The following is a 24,695-nucleotide window of genomic DNA, read 5'->3' as shown; positions in this document are numbered from 1 at the left end:
TGCCACTTTTGCAACATCGCCTTAAGGCTTGATCTCCCTGTTAAATGATGAGCAGAAATGCTTTGTTAATGGGTGCATAATAAGGTTCTTTTTTGGTACACCTGTGCTCTGTAATACCTGAAACATCTGGTTTATTAACACATGCCATGATGTCCAAATCTTTGTGCTTACTTCCTCAGCTTGTAAAGTTTTGGAGGATAATCTTGAAAGTGTATTTGGATTGGTGGATCATATCTGCAGATTTAATTCCAACTTGTGTGTTATCTAAATTTGCATAGTCACCACATTTTTTTATTTTTTATTTTTTGTTTGTAGCCATAAATATCCTCATTAAGCTTATCAGATGTACATGTCAAACTGAGAAGAGGACACAAAACGGCCACACACAATAATAATAAAAAGAAAGATTCCAAAGGAGTTCCTGACAGCTAAATGTAAAAGTCGTTTGTTTTTGGATATATTACATCCAAAAGCTTAAGAAGGCTGTTAGTTTAGTATCTTCAAGGCATAATGCTGCTCCACTGAGCATCACAATAAACAGCCTGAGATAGTAGAGTACTGTGATACTACCTAAGATGAAACTGATGCACCACTGGATGTGAAGTGCACAATTTACTCCACACAGCAGGTGCTCCAGAAGATGGACTCTCACTGTTCTGTGCCATCATTTATATTTCTCTGGTAAATACATAAGTGGAATATTCTACACTGACAGATAATTGAATAATCACATTTTTGCTTAAAGGTCTGACACGTGTCCCAGATCAGACGAGAAAACAAAAGGTTACTGTCTTAGCTATAGCACACAAATATGCAGTGACTAAGAAGTGGGTGTGATGACTATGTACATTTGTTTAACTCCTGGATTAAGTAATTTACATCATTTCATTGCTGTGGTTCTTACTGTTATCCATTAATATCAGAATGTCAACAACTACTTTGTTACTTTAAAATCTTCGATATGTTAGCTGTGGCCGACACTTATAAATGTCAACATAAACCACTAACCCTGTGCTTGTAAGTGTCAGCTACACTTAATGTGCAAAACAAGAAAATTTTTGCAATTTATTTGAAAGTCCTAATTAAGTTTCCATTTTCATGCATGTTTATTTTTAAATATTAAAACTGATGAGAGTTTCATTTCTAGACGCCTAATTTTCAAAGCTGGATGGCATCATCCTTGCACTGCAACTAAAAGTGCACCATGCACGACAGGTTCAATGTAATCTCTCCTGTCCACAAATTTGCACCTCACACATGTTGCTATTGCACCAAATATGTCAATATAATACTACAGTTAATTTTCCATATATCTAAGCAAAACCAATTCATGTCCATCCAAGTGTATCTCATCTGTGCACTGCATCTTTCCCTTAACTTTAGTGTGCTTTACAATAAAATTCATACAGCAAGTTTTCTGAGTAAATTACCCATTCCATACCTACAGCTAATGCTTGTGTAACCCAGTGTGCCTTTCAGATGTGTTTACTTGTGTGTCAATACAGATGTCAGGTTTGGTTCTCAAGTGTGTCTTGAAATACATACCCCACATCAATTTTTAAGTACTTAGTCTCAGTTGCAAAATATGTTATGCACTATCAGTGCCATTTCACTGCAAAAATTTTAAATCATGCTGGGGATATACGGATAACAAAGTTTCCGCATTTCTCAGAAATTTAATTTTAGTTGCTTCAGCCAATGAGAATTAGGGAACAAAGTCTTACACTGCCCTGTTCTGTGTGCAGTGGTCTCATGGTAATAACCAGATAGCAGCATTTTTACACTTTATTCTTACTGAGCAAAAATACTTACTTGTATCTGATATTCCTTACCATTTCCAGGCGATTTTTGGGTCTGCAGTATTTTTATTCCAATTTCTACAAAGCCAAACGATTAAATGACTAGAAAGTTGTTTACGAATTCAGTTTTAATACATATTTAGCATAAGATATTAACTGTCTAAAGGATAATTGCTCAAACAGTAATTACCATTCTAGCTGTATCTTTTTAGCCAAGACTATTATAGATGCATATACTTTACTCTCAATGTTCTTAAGTCCCCCCTTAACACATTGACTACCATGCTGCTGCCACCAGCGACAACAGCACAGCACGCTTAATGCTGTATACCTTACCTGGTGGTGAAACATGTCATTAACCATATCAGTAAACTTGTTAAATATAGAAAAACCACACCCAAGAAAGGCAGCAAGATAAACTCTCAGAGAATACTATAATCTAAAAATGTAAAATTACAACTAAATAAGCAATTTCCAATTATGTGTACCAAGCAAATTATGCTTTGAGTCAGTGATTTCTTTTGCCACAATTGATTAAGAAACATGCAAACTGAAGGACTAGTGAATAATCATACTTTACCTGTGAAAAGCAGCAAAGCCATTAGAGACAGCTATGTGCATAAGTCCAGTTTATGTTGAAATTATCAACTCGGTATTTCAATTAAATTTTGTGAACTATAGGCAACACGATAAAGGAATCAAACGAAAAAAAAACAAAATTAATTTCTTTATTAACAATGCTCGGATTTCCACACCACCATAGAGGTACCAAGGTTGATGCGTTACTCACTTTTTTTACATGGCAAGTTTCCCCAGTAGGCCTATAAACCATGAAAAACACAAATAGCTACTTCTTGCTGTCTTCCCTTCTTTGGACTTTCACTTCAGAAACTCTGAAACATCCATTACAAAAATAGGTAACACCACTCACAAATCTCGATTCTGTCACTGCAATTCATAGCAATTTTACTGTAAAAATACTGACTATGGTCACTGATGTCATTTTGAACATTCAGAAATTTTCAAGTGTGAAGGAACATGTTACTGAAACAAAATATTAGAGCGATACTGAAGTTAGAATACAGTTACTACACAAATTCTGACCAACAAAAGTTACAAAGATTGCAACTTAAATACCGAAGCCATTTATTATGATAATATGCTGTTACCACAAATAATCCTCATAGTTGTACTGGAAGAAACTTTACAGGGTAACACAATGCATCAGAATACTATAGGCACAAAGAAGGAAATTCTGTAGATTTACCAGACACTTTACTTTTCTTGCACATCATAAAATTATTATACGAAGTTACTTACCATCCATTGTCTGGAATATAAACTTTCCTTTCTCCTCTGCAAGCATGTGCTTTTGCAGCATGTGTTCTCAAATTTGCCAAGACGTTAAAATAATTGCAGTCATCCTGCAGGTACTTCACAGTAACTTCCATATTTGGCTCTATATGCATACACAAGGAAAATGAAGGATACAAAGTTTTCCATAATTGAAATGCTTTATCGCACATGCAACACAAAATCTGGCATTGTACATACACCCACACGGCATCACAAAGAATGGCTTCGCTCAAAGAATATCTGGGGTTCAAAAACTACCAGCGATACTGGCTAGCGTGAGAGATGACCTCATGTCATGATATAACGTCATGATTCCTGAGGGCCTGCGAGCTGCTTCTGCAAAGGATGGCTAGCTTCAAAGAAATCCGTGGTTTGAAAACTGCCAGCGATATTGACTAGCGGGAGAGATGACGTCATGATCCCGGGATTACAGAAGTGTCAGATTCCAGCCGTCTGCTTTGACCCATGACATCATCAATATGGCAGAAATGGCTAGTCTAAGCATCTCCAATATGGCACCTGTGATGTCACTACATACACATGGCAACAAACATGAAAATATGTATAAATAAGACAATAACATCTCCATCCAAAACTTCAATCAAATTAATGAGACAACTGCGGGAAATTGTGGGTTTTAGGGAGAGGTCAAGCTAAATATAAGAGGTTTTTTTAAAAAACCAACCAAACAAACACACACACACACGAGAGGGCACCATGAAACACAACAAGACAACATCTACAAACACAACCAACTCATAAACACCGTGGCGTAATGACATCACCCATGACAACACCCATACGTCAATGCAGACAGGTGGAATCGGACGCTTCTGTTGACCCCACGATTCCTCAGGGCTTGCGAGCCGCTTGTCATTACACCTTCTACAGCCACAAGGCATTATACATAGCTATTTCAACTGGCACCGATGTCTCATTGGTTGGCCGTAAGAGCCAGTTAGTTGTAGCTACCGGTATGTAGATCTTTGAACGCTTCGTTATTATGATTTTCCCAGGAGCTATCATGGTGTGTGTGTATGTGTTGTGCTTTTCTTAATTTCTCGCCGTACGTTCACCATGGCTGATGTTGCACAGACTGGTGGTGTAGCAGGCTTGTGTGACGTATGTGGGTGAAGCATCGCAAGAATATACAAGTAGAGCCTAGGAAAGAAATATTACATATTTATGATAAGCTGGTGACAGATGTAAACAAACACATGAAGAGACACAGTTCTGCTTCTGGAAAGGTAGGAGAAATGTTGGTTACCTCTCAGTCACCATTTAAATGCTGCGTGAACCTTAATGCAATAATGTAACACAACTGCCGTAACCAGATGGCTGGTTTATAGTCAAGTGTGCTATATTAGCAAAAATGTTATGGAGATATCACCAGTGTGAACGTCTGCAGTAGCCTCTCTGCATTGCAGACTGAGCAGAAACGTTCACGTATCACAAAAAGCCCACAAATGGGTCCAAGCTAAGGCTATAAAAGAAAGGGTTGAGAGGGTTAATTACTAGGCAAGTCATGGGAGGCGAATGCCAGAACTGCTGTAAAACTCTTTGACAATTAACAGGTAACTAGTACACTTAAGCAAAGTAAAGTGTCACTTGTGGTGTAGGCCCTCTGGATAGATCGTTTACGAAGAGTTGGAGGTGCGGCCTTTCCCCTGAATTTTTAAAGTAGTTTCATGAAGCACAAATAACTTATTTTAGATATTTAAGTAATGCAGGCCCTAGTTTCTCACTGCACCTTCACTGTGTTGTTCCACATCCCTGAAGACTCTGCTTCATAATTGGCAGCATTAAACATGATGGATGAATAAGTACATTAATTCTGTTTACACGTTCCTTTTCCATCACAGTATGATATTAAGATATTAAGCAAAAACCCATTTTCTTTGTTATTTAGATGACATGTACTGAGTACAATACATTTTGATGCTCTCAAGAGGGAAGAACTGATATACCACTTGGAGAGTGTTCACAACAAAAAATGGAGTTCAAAGAAATGACATTTAATTCTGTGGAAGGTGACAAAACTAAAGTGTACTGTATTGTATGTACATATTTGCCAGATAACTAATGTTGTACATTGTTTGTATGTGTAGGTCTTTCCAATGAGTTAATGATATGGTGCAGTAATCGTTATCAGGAGAAAGAAAACTGGCATTCTACGGATCGGAGCATGGAATGTCAGATCCCTTAACCGGGCAGGTAGGTTAGAAAATTTAAAAAGAGAAATGGATAGGTTAAAGTTAGATATAGTGAGAATTAGTGAAGTTCAGTGGCAGGAGGAACAAGACTTCTGGTCAGGTGAATACAGGGTTATAAATACAAAATCAAATAGGGGTAATGCAGGAGTAGGTTTAATAATGAATAAAAAAAATAGGCGTGCGGGTAAGCAACTACAAACAGCATAGTGAACATATTATAGTGGCCAAGATAGACACGAAGCCCATGCCTACTAAAGTAGTACAAGTTTATATGCCAACTAGCTCTGCAGATGACGAAGAAATTGAAGAAATGTATGATGAGATAAAAGAAATTATCCAGGTAGTGAAGGGAGACGAAAATTTAATGGTCATGGGTGACTGGAATTTGACAGTAGGAAAAGGGAGAGAAGGAAACATAGTAGGTGAATACGAATTGGGGCTAAGAAATGAAAGAGGAAGCCGTCTGGTAGAATTTTGTGCAGAGCATAACTTAATCATAGCTAACACTTGGTTCAAGAATCATAAAAGAAGGTTGCATACATGGAAGAATCCTGGAGATACTAAAAGGTATCAGATAGATTATATAATGGTAAGACAGAGATTTAGGAACCAGGTTTTAAATTGTAAGACATTTCCAGGGGCAGATGTGGACTCTGACCACAATCTGTTGGTTATGAACTGTAGATTAAAACTGAAGACATTGCAAAAAGGTGGGAATTTAAGGAGATGGATAAACTGACTAAACCAGAGGTTGTACAGAGTTTCAGGGACAGCATAAGGGAACAAGTGACAGGAATGGGGGAAAGAAATGCAGTAGAAGACGAATGGGTAGCTTTGAGAGATGAAGTAGTGAAGGCAGCAAAGGATCAAGTAGGTAAAAAGATGAGGGCTAGTAGAAACCATTGGGTAACAGAAGAAATATTGAATTTAATTGATGAAAGGAGAAAATACAAAAATGCAGTAAATGAAGCAGGCAAAAAGGAATACAACCGTCTCAAAAATGAGATCGACAGGAAGTGCAAAATGGCTAAGCAGGGATGGCTAGAGGACAAATGTAAGGATGTAGAGGCTTATCTCACTAGGGGTAAGATAGATACTGCCTACAGGAAAATTAAAGAGACCTCTGGAGAAAAGAGAGCCACTTGTATGAATATCAAGAGCTCAGATGGAAACCCACTTCTAAGCAAAGAAAGGAAAGCAGAAAGCTGGAAGGAGTATATAGAGGGCCTATACAAGGGTGATGTACTTGAGGACAATATTATGGAAATTGAAGAGGATGAAGATGAAATGGGAGATACGATACTGGGTGAAGAGTTTGACAGAGCACTGAAAGACCTGAGTCGAAACAAGGCCCCGGGAATAGACAACATTCCATTAGAACTACTGACGGCCTTGGGAGAGCCAGTCCTGAAAAAAGCTTTACCATCTGATGAGCAAGATGTACGAGACAGGCGAAATACCCTCAGACTTCAAGAAGAATATAATAATTCTAATCCCAAAGAAAGCAGGTGTTGACAGATGTGAAAATTACCAAACGATCAGTTTAATAAGCCACAGCTGCAAAATACTAACGCGAATTATTTACAGACGAATGGAAAAACTGGTAGAAGCCGACCTCGGGGAACATCAGTTTGGATTCTGTAGAAATGTTGGAACACGTGAGGCAATACTGACCTTACGACTTATCTTAAAAGAAAGATTAAGGAAAGGCAAACCTACGTTTCTAGCATTTGTAGACTTAGAGAAAGCTTTTGACAATGTTGACTGGAATACTCTCTTTCAAATTCTAAAGGTGGAAGGGGTAAAATACAGGGAGCGACAGGCTATTTACAATTTGAACAGAAACCAGATGGCAGTTACAAGAGTTTAGGGGCATGAAAGGGAAGCAGTGGTTCTGAAGGGAGTGAGACAGGGTTGTAGCCTCTCCCCGATGTTATTCAATCTGTATACTGAGCAAGCAGTAAAGGAAACGAAAGAAAAATTTGGAGTAGGTATTAAAATCCAGGGAAAAGAAATAAAAACTTTGAGGTTCGCCGATGACATTGTAATTCTCTCAGAGACAGCAAAGGACTTGGAAGAGCAGTTGAACAGAATGGACAGTGTCTTGAAAGGAGGATATAAGATGAACATCAACAAAAGTAAAACGAGGATAATGGAATGTAGTCGAATTAAGTCGGGTGATGCTGAGAGAATTAGATTAGGAAATGAGTCACTTAAAGTAGTAAAGGAGTTTTGCTATTTGGGGAGCAAAATAACTGATGATGGTCAGAGTAGAGAGGATATAAAATGTAGACTGGCAATGGCAAGGAAAGCGTTTCTGAAGAAGAGAAATTTGTTAACATCGAGTATAGAAATAAGTGTGAGGAAGTCATTTCTGAGAGTATTTAAATGGAGTGAAACATGGACAATAAATAGTTTGGACAAGAAGAGAACAGAAGCTTTCGAAATGTGGTGCTACAGAAGAATGTTGAAGATTAGATGGGTAGATCACGTAACTAATGAGGAGGTATTGAATAGGATTGGGGAGAAGAGAAGTTTGTGGCACAACTTGACTAGAAGAAGGTATCGGTTGGTAGGACATGTCCTGAGGCATCAAGGGATCACAAATTTAGCATTGGAGGGCAGCGTGGAGGGTAAAAATCGTAGAGGGAGACCAAGAGATGAATACACTAAGCAGATTCAGAAGGATGTAGGTTGCAGTAGGTACTGGGAGATGAAGGGGCTTGCACAGGATAGATTAGCATGGAGAGCTGCATCAAACTAGTCTCAGGACTGAAGACCACAACAACAACAACAACAACAACAACAGTAATCGTTAGTGTTTATGTTGAGTATTATTAATCTAAATACAGATAAGAAAGTATTTAGGGTAATCCATGACTGGCAATTTATTTTCAGAATATAACTTTAAACAACTCTACAGTGTCCGATAGACTTATTAAATTGTTAATCTGGATTTGCCCCAGCATGCTACATGTTTCTAAATTTTGTTGTGGTGACAGGCTGATCTGTGGTATAGCCCTAGGCTTAGGTTAGGTTAGGTTAGGTTGGAAGTATGGCATAAAGCATTCTGACATGGATTGTATTTACATACCACACTCATTTTTAGATTATACAACACATGAATGGGGCAGACTGTCTCCATTACCACAATTTCTCCAGCACCTTGCTTATAATAATTATTAGAGAGCGGGTAATACTTGCTCAGTGTTATCTTGTGTGTGTTGTTGTGGTCTTCAGTCCTGAGACTGGTTTCATGCAGCTCTCCATGCTACTCTATCCTGTGCAAGCCCCTTCATCTCCCAGTACCTACTGCAACCTATATCCTTCTGAATCAGTTTAGTGCATTCATCTCTTGGTCTCCCTCTACGATTTTTACCCTCCACGCTGCCCTCTAATACTAAATTGGTGATCCCTTGATGCCTCAGAACGTGTCCTACCAACCGATTCCATCTTCTAGTCAAGTTGTGCCACAAACTTCTCCCCAATCCTATTCAATACCTCCTCATTAGTTACGTGATATACCCATCTAATCTTCAACATTCTTCTGTAGCACCACATTTCGAAAGCTTCTATTCTCTTCTTGTCCAAACTATTTATTGTCCATGTTTCACTCCATACAAATACTCTCAGAAACGACTTCCTCACACTTAAATCTATACTCGATGTTAACAAATTTCTCTTCTTCAGAAACGATTTCCTTGCCATTGCCAGTCTACATTTTATATCCTCTCTACTTCGACCATCATCAGTTATTTTGCTCCCCAAATAGCAAAACTCCTTTACTACTTTAAGTGACTCATTTCCTAATCTAATTCCCTCAGCATCACCCGACTTAATTCGACTACATTCCATTATCCTCGTTTTACATTTGTTGATGTTCATCTTATAGCCTCCTTTCAAGACACTGTCCATTCTGTTCAACTGTTCTTCCAAGTCCTTTGCTGTCTCAGAGAATTACAATATCATCGGCGAACCTCAAAGTTTTTATTTCTTCTCCCTGGATTTTAATACCAACTCCAAATTTTTCTTTCGTTTCCTTTACTGCTTGCTCAATATACAGATTGAATAACATCGGGGAGAGGCTACAACCCTGTCTCACTCCCTTCCCAACCACTGCTTCCCTTTCATGACCCTCGACTCTTATAACTGCCACCTGGTTTCTGTACAAATTGTAAATAGCCTGTCGCTCCCTGTATTTTACCCCTTCCACCTTTAGAATTTGAAAGAGAGTATTCCAGTCAACATTGTCAAAAGCTTTCCCTAGGTCTACAAATGCTAGAAACATAGCTTTGCCTTTCCTTAATCTTTCTTCTAAGATAAGTCATAAGGTCAGTATTGCCTCATGTGTTCCAACATTTCTACGGAATCCAAACTGATCTTCCCCGAGGTCCGCTTCTATCAGTTTTTCCATTCGTCTGTAAATAGTTCGCGTTAGTATTTTGCAGCTGTGGCTTATTAAGCTGATAGTTCAGTAATTTTCACATCTGTCAACATCTGCTTTCTTTGGGATTAGAATTATTATATTCTTCTTGAAGTCTGAGGGTATTTCGCCTGTCTCATACATCTTGCTCACCAGATGGTAGAGTTTTGTCAGGACTGGCTCTCCCAAGGCCGTCCGTAGTTCTAATGGAATGTTTTCTACTCCCGGGGTCTTGTTTCAACTCAGGTCTTTCAGTGCTCTGTCAAACTCTTCACGCAGTATCATATCTCCCATTTCATCTTCATCTACATCCTCTTCCATTTCCATAATATTGTCCTCAAGTACATCGCCCTTGTATAGACCCTCTATATACTCCTTCCACCTTTCTGCTTTCCTTTCTTTGCTTAGAACTGGGTTTCCATCTGAGCTCTTGATATTCATACAAGTGGTTCTCTTTTCTCCAGAGGTCTCTTTAATTTCCCTGTAGGCAGTCTATCTATCTTAACCCTAGTGAGATAAGCCTCTACATCCTTACATTTGACCTCTAGCCATCCCTGCTTAGCCATTTTGCACTTCCTGTCGATCTCATTTTTGAGACGTTTGTATTCCTTTTTGCCTGCTTCATTTACTGCATTTTTGTATTTTCTCCTTTCATCAATTAAATTCAATATTTCTTCTGTTACCCAAGGATTTCTACTAGCCCTCGTCTTTTTACCTACTAGATCCTCTCCTGCCCTCACTACTTCATCTCTCAAAGCTACCCATTCTTTTTCTAATGTAGTTCTTTCCTCCTTTCCTGTCAATTATTCCCTTATGCTCTTCCTGAAACTCTGTACAACCTCTGGTTTAGTCAGTTTATCCAGGTCCCATCTCCTTAAATTCCCACTTTTTTGCAGTTTCAGTTTTAATCTACTGTTCATAACCAACAGATTGTGGTCAGAGTCCACATCTGCCCCTGGAAATGTCTTACAATTTAAAACCTGGTTCCTAAATCTCTGTCTTACCATTATATAATCTATCTGAAACTTGTCAGTATCTCCAGGCTTCTTCCATGTATACAACCTTCTTTTATGATTCTTGAACCAAGTGTTAGCTATGATTAAGTTGTGCTCTGTGCAAAATTCTATCAGGCAGCTTCCTCTTTCATTTCTTAGCCCCAATCCATATTCACCTACTACGTTATCTTATGTATTTGAACTAAATTATTTTCTCAGAATAACACATAAATGCTGCACTTATGTTTGCGCTACTTATGCAGTGTAATTTTATTTTCGGAGTTCTTTCTGTGGAAGGAACAGATAGAAGCTGAAGAGAGCTTTCATTCTTAAGACCAAGGGAAAAACAGAAATGTGATTACCTCTGAAGATCTCGTAGAGTTAATTGCAAATGAAACAAATTACTGTTGGCCTCAGCAAGATAATAGTAACAAACAATTCAGAAAGAACTGGAGTAGCCAAACTATGTTTTTTTGCCATATCATTTTGAATGACGTGGAACAAGAAATTATATTTAGTAGAGTACCGGAGTAAAGACAAACTTCTGCGAAGCAATATTTTTGGAGAAGTAATGGCTAGAGACCACTATTCCAAATTACTATGAATGCTGCATTTCAACCATGATGTCGGTTCTACCAATGATTGTTATACAAAATACAGAACATCGTCACTGATTTATTACAAAAAAAAATTTTGTCAGTCATTTCAGCCATTCCAAAAGCTGTGCGTAGACGAAAGTTTACTTTTTTTTTTATAAAGGGTGGCTGTCTTTCAGACAATACATCCCGTCAAAAAGAAACAGATTTGGAATAAAATCTTTTTTTCTCTGTGACTGTGAGACAGGATTTGTACAAGATTTAATTGTTTACATGGGATCATCTGCCCTGGTGGATACCAAAAATAAGGATACAGGAAAGTCAGGAGCGATAGTTGAAGCACTTGTAAAGCCCTATTTAGGAAAGGGCCATACCGTTCACATAGATAATTGGTATTTCAGTGCAGCTTTATTTAGAAAGCTACACAATAATTGCACAAATGTGTGCGGGACCATAAGAAAGAGAAGGAAAGGAATGCCTAAAACTGGTGAACGATTAAAATGAGGACAGGCAACCTGCCAATCGTGCAAAAATTTAATATTCAAAAAGTGGATGGATAAAAAAGAAGTCTATAAGCTTTCTACCATGCACTCAGATGAATTTGATACAGTAAAAGTTATCCAAAAACCTGTATGCATATTGGATTATAATAATTCAATGGGTGCAGTTGATAAAGCTGACACGGTTATAAGCACCGTGGAATCAACACTCAAATCTCAGCAATGGCATCGCAAACATTTCTTTCACTTGCTGGACATTTGTGTGTGGAATGCCTATTGTCTTTATAAACACAAAAGGAAAGAACTGGTATCCATGGCAAAACTTCAATTGCAGTTAATTAGGGAGATACTGGAAGAGTATCATCGAAGCATAAAATGTCTACACCGAACAGGCAATAATCATCCACTGAGCTTAACAGAAAGACACTTTTCTTCGGTTTACAAACCAGTAGGAAGAAACCGAAATAGAAGGTGTGTTGTTTGAAGTGCAAATGACAGAAAATGAGAATCTAAGTACAAGTGTAAAAATTGTAATGTGGGTTTGTGCGTTGAACCTTGTTTTCAAATTTATCATACTGAATTACATTATTAAGAATCTTTCAAATGATCCTAAATGGCTTTTCTTATAATACTTATAAAATCTCCAAATATATTGTTATGTAACACTTAAATACAGTAACCTGCACATCATCTTACTGATGTGCAATGTGCACAATTCGCGGCATGCTGCACCGATCAGTGGCACCAGCTCAGCGAAGCAGACTGCTGTAACAAAAGGGTTAATCGAACAACATGTTAACAACCCAAATTATGCTATTGTGAGTTAGCACTTTCTTCCACCAGTCTCTTCAATTAGAAGTGATGCTGGCCCAGATGGAACCACACTCAGTTTTTCTTATAACATGTAAATTAATGAAGCTAAAAAAAAGATCTTTGTGGTGAGTAAGCAAAATATCACTGCTCAAAGCTCAGTGAGCAACTGTAAACCACCGAATCCTTCACCTACTGATGGAGTAAAATTACGTCAAATGGAAGATCAAAGAAGAATATTGCAAGCCAAATCTATCACACAAAGACTGATTTTAACAAGAAAACAAACTTTCTAATGTTGTCCATTTTAAACACCAAAGGTAGCTATTTTTAAGGCAATCTTTATACATATTTTAGCATACAACCACTAATTTTAGGAACATAATTCACAGCAACATGTTTTTGGGGTCAAGCTGCCATCATCCGTCTTCAAAATTAATCCTACATAAAATGCACTTCAAAAACATTCAAAGTAAAAATAGAAAAACAAATAAAATTACTAAGCTACGAAGTCCTTGTCTTACTTGAAAAGTGGTAGCATCAGATTCCCTGCTTCCTTATCCATGTTAACACACATCCTTCGAAGTGCTGCTTTTAAGGCACCACTTATTTATAAACACGTGTGCAGCTCTGACGTGCACTGAGAGGCAGCTGGTGTGACTGATGTTTACTGCCTTACATAAACAATGTTTTGAAGAATATGCAGATAAGGATGCAGGGAATCTGGTGCTTCCAGTTTTAAAGTAAGATGATAGTCTCCATGTCTGAATAATCTTATATTTTGACCTCCAGTGCTTCTGAAGTGCATTATTATGTAGGGTTAACTTAGACAGCCTGATGATGAGAGCTCGACTCTCGAAACACATTGCTCTGGACTTGTTCCTAATATTAGTGACTGTATGCTAAAATATTTATAAACTGCGGAACCTTTTCACACCCAGCTGCATAGACAGACATTTCAGGAAAGACCTCATAAAGGCATTTGTTTGGAGTGATTTGCTGTACAGAATGAGATAAGAACACGAGCGCAGACCGAGACTGGAATACTTTGCCTAGATCATGGACAGTACCGACTGCACCACATACCACTCTCAAGATGAAGGCCCAAGAAAGAAAAGCTTTGTGCACTGCCGACAACCAACCTGACGATTGAAGAACTAAGAAGAAGAAGACAAACAACAGAACCACAATTTCATTGAGAAAATGAGTTGCAGTCAGGCCTTCTTACTGAGCTTATTGCGACTTGTATTCTAGTCGTAAGTACTGAAATATTATAAAACTCAGTGACTCACCAGATTTATTAGCAATGGGTGACTGCCAACTTCAAAGTCCTCCGGCGATTCATCAAGCTGGAAAAATTTACAACAGATGTCAGATTTATAATGTTTTCATGGTGTATGAAATTTACATGATGGAAATTATGTTTAAAAGGTTTAATTCTCTGTTTCCTTGTGGTACATTACTGAATACTTTTGACACTTCACTTTTCACTTCAAGTAATCATAACAAGGGCCCACATTTTTATGACAAGTCACATTTTTTCCTGAACTTCATGGTGAATTTAACAACAATTTTCGCATAAATTCAGGTGTTATAGTATAGATAAATGTACTTCTATTATGCATCCAAAGTCATATTTACATCTTTTTTTTCAGTAACAGGTTATATTTCCGCCAACTTTTGCAAAACTTTATATATTTGTTGTATCTTATATGGACACACGAATAAAAACATGAAAATGTTGCTCACATGACAATGTTTCAGATTATAATGCCACAAATAAACACAACAATTACTACAAAGCTTTATTTATCACGACTTTAGTAGACTGGTAGAAGCCGACCTTGGGGAGAATCAGTTTGGATTCTGTAGAAATGTTGGAACATGTGAGGCATACTGACCTACGACTTACGACTTATCTTAACATAGATTACCGTATTTACTCGAATCTAAGCCGCACTTTTTTTCCGGTTTTTGTAATCCAAAAAACCGCCTGCGGCTTAGAATCGAGTGCAAAGTAAGCGGAAGTTCTGAAAAATGTTGGTAGGTGCCGCCACAACTAACTTCTGTTGTCGAATATATGTAGCGCTACGCAGGCATGCTTCGCAGGCACAAAGACAAATACTAGCACCAAAACCTCTGCGTCAGTAAATAAATAAAAAAAAAAGGTGGAAGACGAGCTTTTTTTTTTCTCCGCCCCGAGTTTCGACCACTGCATTTTCATACATTATCCAACGAAGTAAATACAAATTCCGTATTGTTCCTCTTCGAACGTAGCAGCATTTCAATGTACTACGAAAATCCGACTGGCAAGACTGTTTGGGATATTTGTCAATACGGCCAGCTCTGCTTTATGAATTTTTTCCTAACTGTGAGAAGAAATGGTTGCTAATAGGAACTTTTATGAATTGTGCATCACATGCAGTATTCTCTTCACCATAAGAATAATACGAATATAAACATTTTGCCATGTATTCTTTCGTGTTTGCTGCTATCTCATTTAAATCCTGTCCGCCTAATAAACTACGAAACTAGAGTGAGACAACAGCAGACGCGGAAGAATATACATACCATGTCATGTTTATATTCGTATTATTCTTATGCCTAATAGTGATACAGTCAGAAATGAAGCACGGCAATTGATTAGATTTTTAAATCTAAGATGACTAATTTCTGTGCATAATGTAATGTACTAAAGAGGTGTCTGCAAAGATTTTCAAACGGAAAAAATTTTCACTAAATTCTCGTTCAGAACATCTTCTATCATACGCAGTCTATTATTTGGTTCTTGTTGATCATTATCAAAGAAAGCAGCAGTGTAAGTAGCAACGAATAGCAGTCTCTTGCCATTGTTTCGCTAATGAGATGATTCCTCTCTTTGTTTTTTTTTAATTGTAAGCGGCGGTAGCATGCACAAAAGCAAGCCATGCCGCGAGCGGCGACAGGCCGTAAACCCTCGTTTTCAGAATGCGACAAACAATGCATGACACAGTACAGTAATACATTTTCAGCTCTGAGTGACGGAAACACCTATAACAAAGAGAACTGCACTTGTCAGATCAAAGAAAAATAAGCAATCAATTCAAACCAGACGAAGCACGTGAAAAAGGAAGGGTGCCCGTATAAATATGGACTGAGCGCCTGACGCATAACAACGGCTACCTGGTAAAGCTTAACTGCTAAGCTTACGACTTGAACCAAACTACTACAGCTGTATCGTCATTCATTTAACCTAAATTGTGTCTCATATTACAATGGACCAACTTTGTTTCGATTTGGAAGTGTGGCCTAAAACTTTTCTCTCCCCTTGAATTTCGAGTCTCAGATTTCAGGTGCGGCTTAGATTCGGGAAATTTTTTTTTCCTCGATTTCGAGTCTCATTTTTCAGGTGCGGCTTAGATTCGAGTGCGGCTTAAATTCAAGTAAAAACGGTAAGGAAATGTAAACTTATGTTTCTAGCATCTGTAGACTTAGAGAAGGCTTCTGACAATGTTGACTGGAATAGTCACTTTCAAATTCTGAAGGTGCCAGGGGCCAAATGGCTATTTACAATTTTTACAAAAACCAGACGGCAGTTATACGAGTCAAGGAACATGAAAGAGAAGCAGTGGTTGGAAAGGGAGTGAGACAGGGTTGTAGCCTATCCTTAATGTTATTCAGTCTGTATACTGAGCAAGCAGTAAAGGAAACAAAAGAAAAATTTGGAGAAGGAATTAAAATCCACAGAGAAGAAATAAAAACTTTGAGGTTTACCGATGACATACCAGTTCTGTCAGAGACAGCAAAGGACCTGGAAGAGAAGTTGAATTGAATAAACAGTGTCTTGAAAGGGGGATGTAAGATGAACATCGACAAAAGCAAAACAATAGGATAATGGAATGTAATCGAATTAAATCAGGTGATGCTGAGGGAATTAGATTAGGAAATGAGACACTTAAAGTAGTAAAGGAGTTTAACTATTTGGGGATAAAAATAACTGATGATGGTCGGGGCTATAAAATGTAGACTGGCAATGGTAAGGAAAGTGTTTCTGAAGCAGAGAACTTTGTTAACATTAAGTATAAGTTTAAGGGTCAGAAAGTCTTTTCTGAAACTATTCGTATGGAGTGTAGCCACGTATGGAAGTGAAACAAGTACGATAATTAGTTTAGACAAGAAGAGAATAGAAGCTTTTGAAATGTGGTGCTACAGAAGAATGCTGAAGATCAGATGGGTAAATCATGTAACTAATGAGGAGGTACTGAGTAGAATTGAGGAGAAGAGGAATTTGTGGCACAACTTGACAAGAAGAAGGGATCGGTTGGTAGGACATGTTCTGAGGCATCAACGGATCACCAATTTAATATCGGAGGGCAGTGTGGAGGGTAAAAATCGTAGAGGGAGACCAAGAGATGAATACACTAAGCAGATTCAGAAGGATGTAAGTTGCAGTAGTTACTTGGAGATGAAGAAGCTTGCGCAGGATGGAGTAGCATGGATGGCTGTGTCAAACCAGTCTCTGTACCGAAGATCACAACAACAGTAGACAAGTAGCATTACACACTAGTCAGTTTGCTGATGTAAGACACTGTTGGGTGGGGCCAACAAAACATTCTCAAAACTAACAAATGCACCTCCCGACATGATAAACATCGCACACGTGGTCACACTATTCTGTCAGAATATAAACTCAAGTGGTTCAACAAAAGCCGTCCATCAGCATGGAGTTGCAAGGTTTCATTTGTGAGTTTGATGATAAGTTCTTCAGCACTGGTGGGGAAATGTTATTTTGTTAATTAAGTGAAGTCAAAGTTAGTGCAGAACAGCACTTTAATGTGCAACAGCACTGTAATACCACCAAATACAGCAGCTGTGTGAAGAGAAATGCTGAAAATGGCAGCAGACAAATGCTGTTAGTTGAGCAGACAGGTTCATCTTCAATTGTACAAACATTTAAAGACAGGTGAAATGATGGTGTCTTGCAACATCCCATCTGAGAAGCTGAAGAATCCACATTTCAGACAGTTCTTGAGAAGTACACAAGACATCCTGTTCCAGGTTAATCTATATTGAAAAAGAACTATTTATCAGTGTGCTATGAAGAGTAGCTCAAAAAAAAAAAAAAAAAAATTAATTAGTGTTGCTGAACTAAAGATCAACGTCCCTACACAAAGGTACCAATGTGGGTGGACATTATGTTGCAGATGTTATGGGGTGTTCTGAAAGTTGACAGGCCTGGAAAAATGTTCCTCCTAATGCGTGAAGCTCTTGAGAGAGAGTACAAAATTCAACAGTTGCCATTTTGTTTCATAACTCTGTGAAGCTACTGTGACAAGATGTTGTGAGCAGAGAAAATGTTTTGCTTCTGGCAACAGATGGTGCTTCATACACGGCTAAAGCAGCCGAGGGCTTCAAATTCTCTACCGCAGTATGGTTTATGTCATTTGACTCGTGCATGTGTTACGCAGAGTTGCAGAAGAGGTGCGATCAAATTGCTCCGATGTAGGAAAATTAATTACTTGTGGCACGACAATTAATGTGAACGTCCCGCTACAGGTGCTGAAGTCCAAGGAACGAGCACCTTCACTGCCCCTCCTTCCCCCACCCTGTGCTTAGATGATTGGATTCCTGGCTTAATGCTGCTGAATATTACTGGATGATTCACACTAAAAGAAAGGTAATCTTTTGTGAGCTCAATAGCTATGAATCAAGTGCTACCAAAACTGTGAAAGAGGTCTTTACACACACACACACACACACACACACACACCTTGTCTGGAAACTTGGCATCACCAATGCCAACTTTCCAGTGGTAACAAAAGCCATCACAAGACTGGCAGCTGCTGGTATTCAACTGCATTTTGGAAAATGATGTCAACAATGAAACAGGTCAGCAGTTATTGACCTCTCCTATCACCTTACTTAAAGAGGAGTTTAACAATGGTGTATTTCAGTTTCTCTGGAAAAATGTCTTGACTCAGTTGATGCATTACATATTTCCAATAATACCAGGCTTATTTTATGAGAATAAATCTTTAGTACTCTACTGGAACACCATCAAAACCAGATAAGTTTTTATTGATGAATAAGTTCGAAATGGAATGAAATTTTAATCACGAAATAACTGTTACATGATAAACATCACCGTGAAGGTTGACAAGTATCAGACTGGTGCTTCACGATACGACACTTGCTGTTTCTGTGAGTGCATTTAGTTGATTACACTGTCAGTTTTAAAAGAAAACAGCTGCAGATCCTAAGAACAAAATCTGTAACTGTGTGCTACCGGCCGTTCTGCCAAGTTGTCAGTTACATTTTATGCACAATCTTTCGACATCTCACGCAGCCGTCTTCCACGGATGCTATGAGTTTTGCTGTTACTCACTTCCCAGACTCCAACCAGACTGTGTGGAGTGGAGTCCACCCAGCAAGTGCACAAAACAGTAAAACTCACAGCATCTAAAGAAGAAGGCTCGTCCAGTTGTTGAAATATTGTGCACGAGATGGAAACGACAACTCAGCAAAACACCAGAGTGTACACCTTTGATCAGTCACCCTAAGATAACCAGAGAGGTCACAACAGTGTTGTTTAAAACACAAAATTGTTTGTCATGTAGCATTCCATACTCCTAGATTTCTGTAAAGCATCTGACACGGCACCACACTGCCGACTGTTAATGAAGGTACGAGCATACGGAATAGGTCCCCAGATTTTGCGAGTGGTTCAAAGACTTCTTGAGTAACAGAACCCAGTACATTGTGCCTGATGGTGTGTGTTCATCAGAGACAGGAGTGTCCCGGGAAAGTGTGACAGGAAAGTTGTTGTTTTCCTACATATGTAAATGATTTAGTGGACAGTAGTCTGCAGTTGTTAGCTAATGTTGCTGTGGTGTACAGTAAGGTGCCATCGTTGAGTGACTGTAGGAGGGTAGTTGATGACTCAGACAAAATTTCTAGTTGGTGTGGTGAATGGCTGCTACCTCTAAATGTAGAAAAATGTAAGTTAATGCAGATGAGTAGGAAAAACAAACCCACAGTTTACAAATAATGAGATGCGTGACACACTCATGTCAGTTAAATATCTAGGTGTAATGCAAAGCGATATGAAATTGAATGAGCATATAAGGACTGCAGTGGGGAAGGCGAATGGTCCACTTTGGTTTATTGGGAGAATTTTAGGAAAGTGAGGTTCACCTGTAAAGGAGACCACATGTAGGACACTAGTGCAACCTCTTCTCGAGCTCTGCTCGAATGTTTGTGATCCGCACTAGGTCGGACTAAACGAAGACATCGAAGCAATTCAGAAGCTGGCTGCTAGATTTGTTACTAATATGTTTCAACAATAATCAAGTATTATGGAGATGCATCAAGAACTCAAATGGAATCACCGGAGGGAAGACAGCGTTCTTTTCGAGGAGCACTATCCAGAAAATTTAGAGAGCCACCATTTGTGGCTGACTGCAGAGCGATTCTACTGCCACCAATGTACAGTTCTTGTAACGACCACGAAGATAAGCTCAGAGAGATTAGGGGCCACATGGAGGCATATAGACAGTTGTTTTTCCCTCGCTCTATTTGCAGCTAGAACAGGAAAGGAAATGACTAGTAGTAGTAGAGCATGCCTTCCAACATGCAACATACAGTGGCTTGCGGAATCTGGATGTAGATGTAGATTCGTATGAACATTGTGATTTGTCATGTAGCTAATATGAATTTTCAATTCTTAAATCTACAGATTCAGATAATTTTAGAAGGAATGGCCAACAAGGAATGTTTTCCTTTTTATTATCAATTGTCAAATGTTCCTGCCCAAATATCTTTGCTTTCTGTTTGTAGTATATGTTGAAATCCTTTGCACCAGAGTACGTAACTTAACTCCGAATACTAGACCCAAAGGAACCTGTGCAAATCACTTTTCAGTCCAAGGAAATTTTTATTATAAGCAACAAAAATTGTTGTGACATAAATGTACCAGGAAGTGAGTGTAAGAATTTCGAGATCCATAAAGCAGCCTCTGCAAGAGGTACTACTTTACACAATATTCTTGCTGCTCATTTCTCCTGAATAAAAACATTATTTATTTTAACAATATTGTGAAAAGCCATACAGAGGACTAGAGGACGGACTGACGGATGGACTCTCTCTCTCTCTCTCTCTCTCTCTCTCTCTCTCTCTCTCTCTGCCACCTGTGGCCACTGTTGTTGAGCTGAGTCGTATATGCGCCCGACAGGAGCAGCTATCCAGTTGTGATGGTAAGGAGGCGGCATGGGGTGCAGAGTGGGGTGGGGGAAGGTGTGCTGCTTGTGGGAGCTTGCAAGGGGGCAGTGGGGATAGGGTAGGGCATTTAGGTGCAGTTGGGAGGTTTGTATGTGTGGGGAGTGGGGGGGGGGGGGGGGAGGAGGATGGGAGGGGAGGCGGTTGGGAAAGGAGGAGAGAAGAAGAGATGGGGAAAAAGACTAGTGACTAATGGGTGTGTTAGTGTAATAGAAGACCGTGTATTGCTGGAGTGAGAGCAGGGAAGGAGATAGGTAAGTGGAGGACAGGAACTAATGAAGGCTGAGGCCAGGGGGGTTACGGTAATATAGAATATATTGCAGGCGGAGTTCCCACCTGCACATTTCAGAAAAACTGCTTCCACAGGTAGTCCTACCTCTGATGGGGTAGAAGATGTCTGACCGGAGTATGTGGTTGGGAGAATGTACGAGATAGGTCTTACCTCTAGGTCTATTTCAGGGCACAGTGAGAGGTAGTCAAAACCGTTGCTCCAGTCGTACGTGGTGCCGAGGCACGAGATGAATGCTGCTCTGTAGCCAGATGGTGAGTAAGTAGGAGGTGGTAGATGGCTGGAGAGACAAGGTATGCGAGATCTGCTTCTGTAAAAGGTTGGGAGGGTAATTTCGGTCTGCGAAGGTCTCGGTGGGATACTCGGTATATTTGCTCTGGCACTGCTCGTCCCTGCAGATGGGATGACCACGGGTGGTTAGTCTGTACGCGAGCAATTTCTCGGTACGGAATGGGTGGCAGCTGTCAAAGTGGAGGTACTGTCCGTGTTTGGAAGGTTTGGTATGGACGGAGGTACTGATGAAGCTATCCTTGAGGTGGAGGTCAGCATTGAGGAAGGTGTTGAGGTTTTGGGGGAATGTGGCTAGGGTGACCTCACCCTCAGTCCAGATCATGAGGGTGTCACCAATGAATCTGAAATGGTGAGGGGTTGGACTCTGGGCAGTTAGAAAATATTGCTCTAGATGGCCCATGAATAGTTTGGCATAGAATGATCCCATGTGGGTGCCCATAGCTATTTATTTTATGTGCTTTATCCCAGAGGACAACTCCTTATGAACACTATTGGGGGGGGGGGGGGGTAAGCCAACATCAAACAATGTAAAATTCAGAACGAATGATGTATTACGAATAAGTGTGGCTTCAGCTGCCAAAGTCCGCAGTGTGTGTGTGTGTGTGTGTGTGTGTGTGTGTGTGTGTGTGTGTGTGTGTTTCTGACAAAGGCCTTGTAGGTCAAAAGCTTATTTGTGACAGTCTTTTTGTTGTGCCTATCTGCGACTCAGCATCTCCGCTATATGGTGAGTAGCAACTATCATTTTCATAAAACAAGCCAACAGTTTGTTTTACATTTACACAGTGGAAGATGCTACAAACAGTGTTACCTTTACTGTGTGACCATTAATGTGTACTTCTGTTGCCACCATGTTTGAGTGCAGTACCCATTTCCAGCATTAAGTGCGGCACTATATACCGTATGGCCTAAACACTTCTTGAAACAGTTCACACATTCTAAGCAGCCACTAATTACACTATAGCTTGGAACATTATGGCGAACTCACTCAATTTGACCTTTCATACAAAATTAGGGTTTCAACACTGCTGTGGTCTTCAACACAAAGACTGGTTTGAGGCAGCTCTCCGTGAAGTCTATCTTTGGCAAGCCTCTTTCCTGATCACAGTATAGGTACAACAACCTCCATCCACTTCAGTTTGCTTAGTGTATTCAAACCTTGTTCTTCCTCTACAATTTTAACCCTAACCCCTCCATCACCAAAATGACAATCCCTTGATGCCCCAGCATACATCCTCTTTTAGCCAAAATGTGACATAAATTTCTTTTCTTTCTAATTTGATCCAAAACTACGTCACTAATTATCCACTACCACTTATCTTCAGCAGCCTTCTGTAGTATGACATTTCAAAAGCTCTTCTCCTCTTGCCTGAAATGATGACCGTCCAAATTTCTCTTCCATACGAGGCTATACTTCATTTAAAGATGTTCACAAAAGACTCCCAAAGATTTAAATTAATATTCAATATTAAAAATTTCTGTTTTTCAGAAACGATTTGCTCGCAACTGTGGCAACGCATTTGATACGCCAAGCTGGCGGAGACCGTTCCTAGGGCGTGTGACATCTCAGTTGCGAGTGGCAGTGGACGGCAAACTGGACGGCAGCGGCTGTGGTGAATTCGACAGTTCCGGACTGGCAATGCCACTGCCTTCTGCTACCATAGCACGAACTTAAATCCTCAGTGTGCAGAGTACTACAGCTTTTCGACTGGCTGCTCGGCCGGGTCACAGAAGCAGAACACAGCCTCAATCGCCTAACGCCAATGCTAACAGCGTGCAGCAAGTGTCGTTTTGGTGCGGCCACTGGCAATGCCCTCTTAACACAATCTACTTGCCGACTTCTCGGTCCTGCCGTGGTTTGTGCAGCTGGCAGACACTGGGCTGCCAGCAGTCCGTGATAGGTGCGCTGCAGCAATTTGACTCTTACAGCTGCAGTCTTGTTTCTGTACAAGAGATTTCTTTTCGCTCCCTGTATTTTATGCGTGACAACTTAAGAATTCCAAATAGTGCATTACGAGCAGTGGCAGCAGGAGAAAAATATAAACGTATTAAAATCCGCAGGCTTTTGGAATCAGTGTCTTCTCCTCTCTGGTGCCTAAAGCTCACCAGACCTTTCCTTCACCCCTCTTTCCATCCCCTTCAACTCTTCTGTCAGAAGAATGAGCCACTGGCTCTGAAAGCTTGCAGATTTCAATATCTTTGTACATGTTTCCTCCTGCCGCCACTTGGTGAGTAGATTTTTTACCTATTCAATTACATCATATTTTCAAAAATTGATTAATTTTTTTGATATATTAAATAGTGTATTCCAGTCCACAGTGTCAGATTTAACACATCTATCTAAAATGTATGCTTCAATCTATCTTCTAAGATACATCATGGGTCATTATTGTCTCCACTTAAGCCAATTCATTACCAAATGCAAATGTCTTAATAACAAAACTTACCACATGTTCTTCTTTGAGAAGCACTGGGACAAGTGAGACCAGCACAGGCTCTTCTGCCTTACAATACGCCTGAAAAAAGAATTAAACCTGTATCTCTGTACACTAGATATTAAAAGTGACTAGTTAACATTAACTTTAATCCAAACAAAAGGGAGCTCAATCACAACTAAAATAAAAAATGCAAAGTTAGGCAGCATACGCAACTACACATTGAGCAACACCCTCAGTCCTACCAACGAACAATTGGTACTAACTGTACACAATTTTGACAGGAGAGTGCGTGACCGTGCTGCTAAGCAGACCCCATTTGTGGTTTGGCAACCAGTCCAAGTCCACAACAGAGTCATATGAACTTACCCTACATTATGTCTTGTAGCATTACAATGGCTGTCTGCAACAGAATTACTTTCTCTGTGTCAACCAGCTCTGATTCCAGAAGGATCAGCAGTGCAGAACCCAACTTTCATTCTTCTCTTATGACACTGTGAGAGCCACAGATTGGGCCAAACAGCTGAACAGATTATTTCTAAACTTTCAAAAAGCATCTGAGTTGGTATGATGGCAATGCTTTATGGACAACAGTACAACTGTATGTGATATCAAACAATATTTATGACTTCATTATCCACAATAGGCAGCATGCAAATACGGGCTGTACCTATAAGTATGACACATTATCCCGGTGAAAAGCAAATATAGAATGTAGCCTGCATTACAAAATTTTTG

The 24,695-nt window shown here is 39.5% G+C and overlaps 1 long non-coding RNA gene across 1 annotated transcript; it reads right to left on the bottom strand.

Moving 5' to 3' along the window:
• Nucleotides 1–2,565: 2,565 nt before the first annotated feature.
• On the bottom strand, nucleotides 2,566–24,027 carry LOC126212820 (uncharacterized). Its single transcript, XR_007540915.1, has 3 exons — nucleotides 23,970–24,027; nucleotides 13,985–14,041; nucleotides 2,566–2,692 (listed from the first exon to the last, which is right to left on the bottom strand). It is a non-coding gene; the product is annotated as an uncharacterized LOC126212820 (long non-coding RNA).
• Nucleotides 24,028–24,695: the final 668 nt, after the last annotated feature.

Source organism: Schistocerca nitens, chromosome 11 (genome assembly GCF_023898315.1).
Source record: "Schistocerca nitens isolate TAMUIC-IGC-003100 chromosome 11, iqSchNite1.1, whole genome shotgun sequence".
Taxonomy (NCBI): domain Eukaryota; kingdom Metazoa; phylum Arthropoda; class Insecta; order Orthoptera; family Acrididae; genus Schistocerca; species Schistocerca nitens.
Note: the sequence above shows the minus strand (reverse complement) of the source record. Positions and strands in the feature narration are given on the sequence as shown.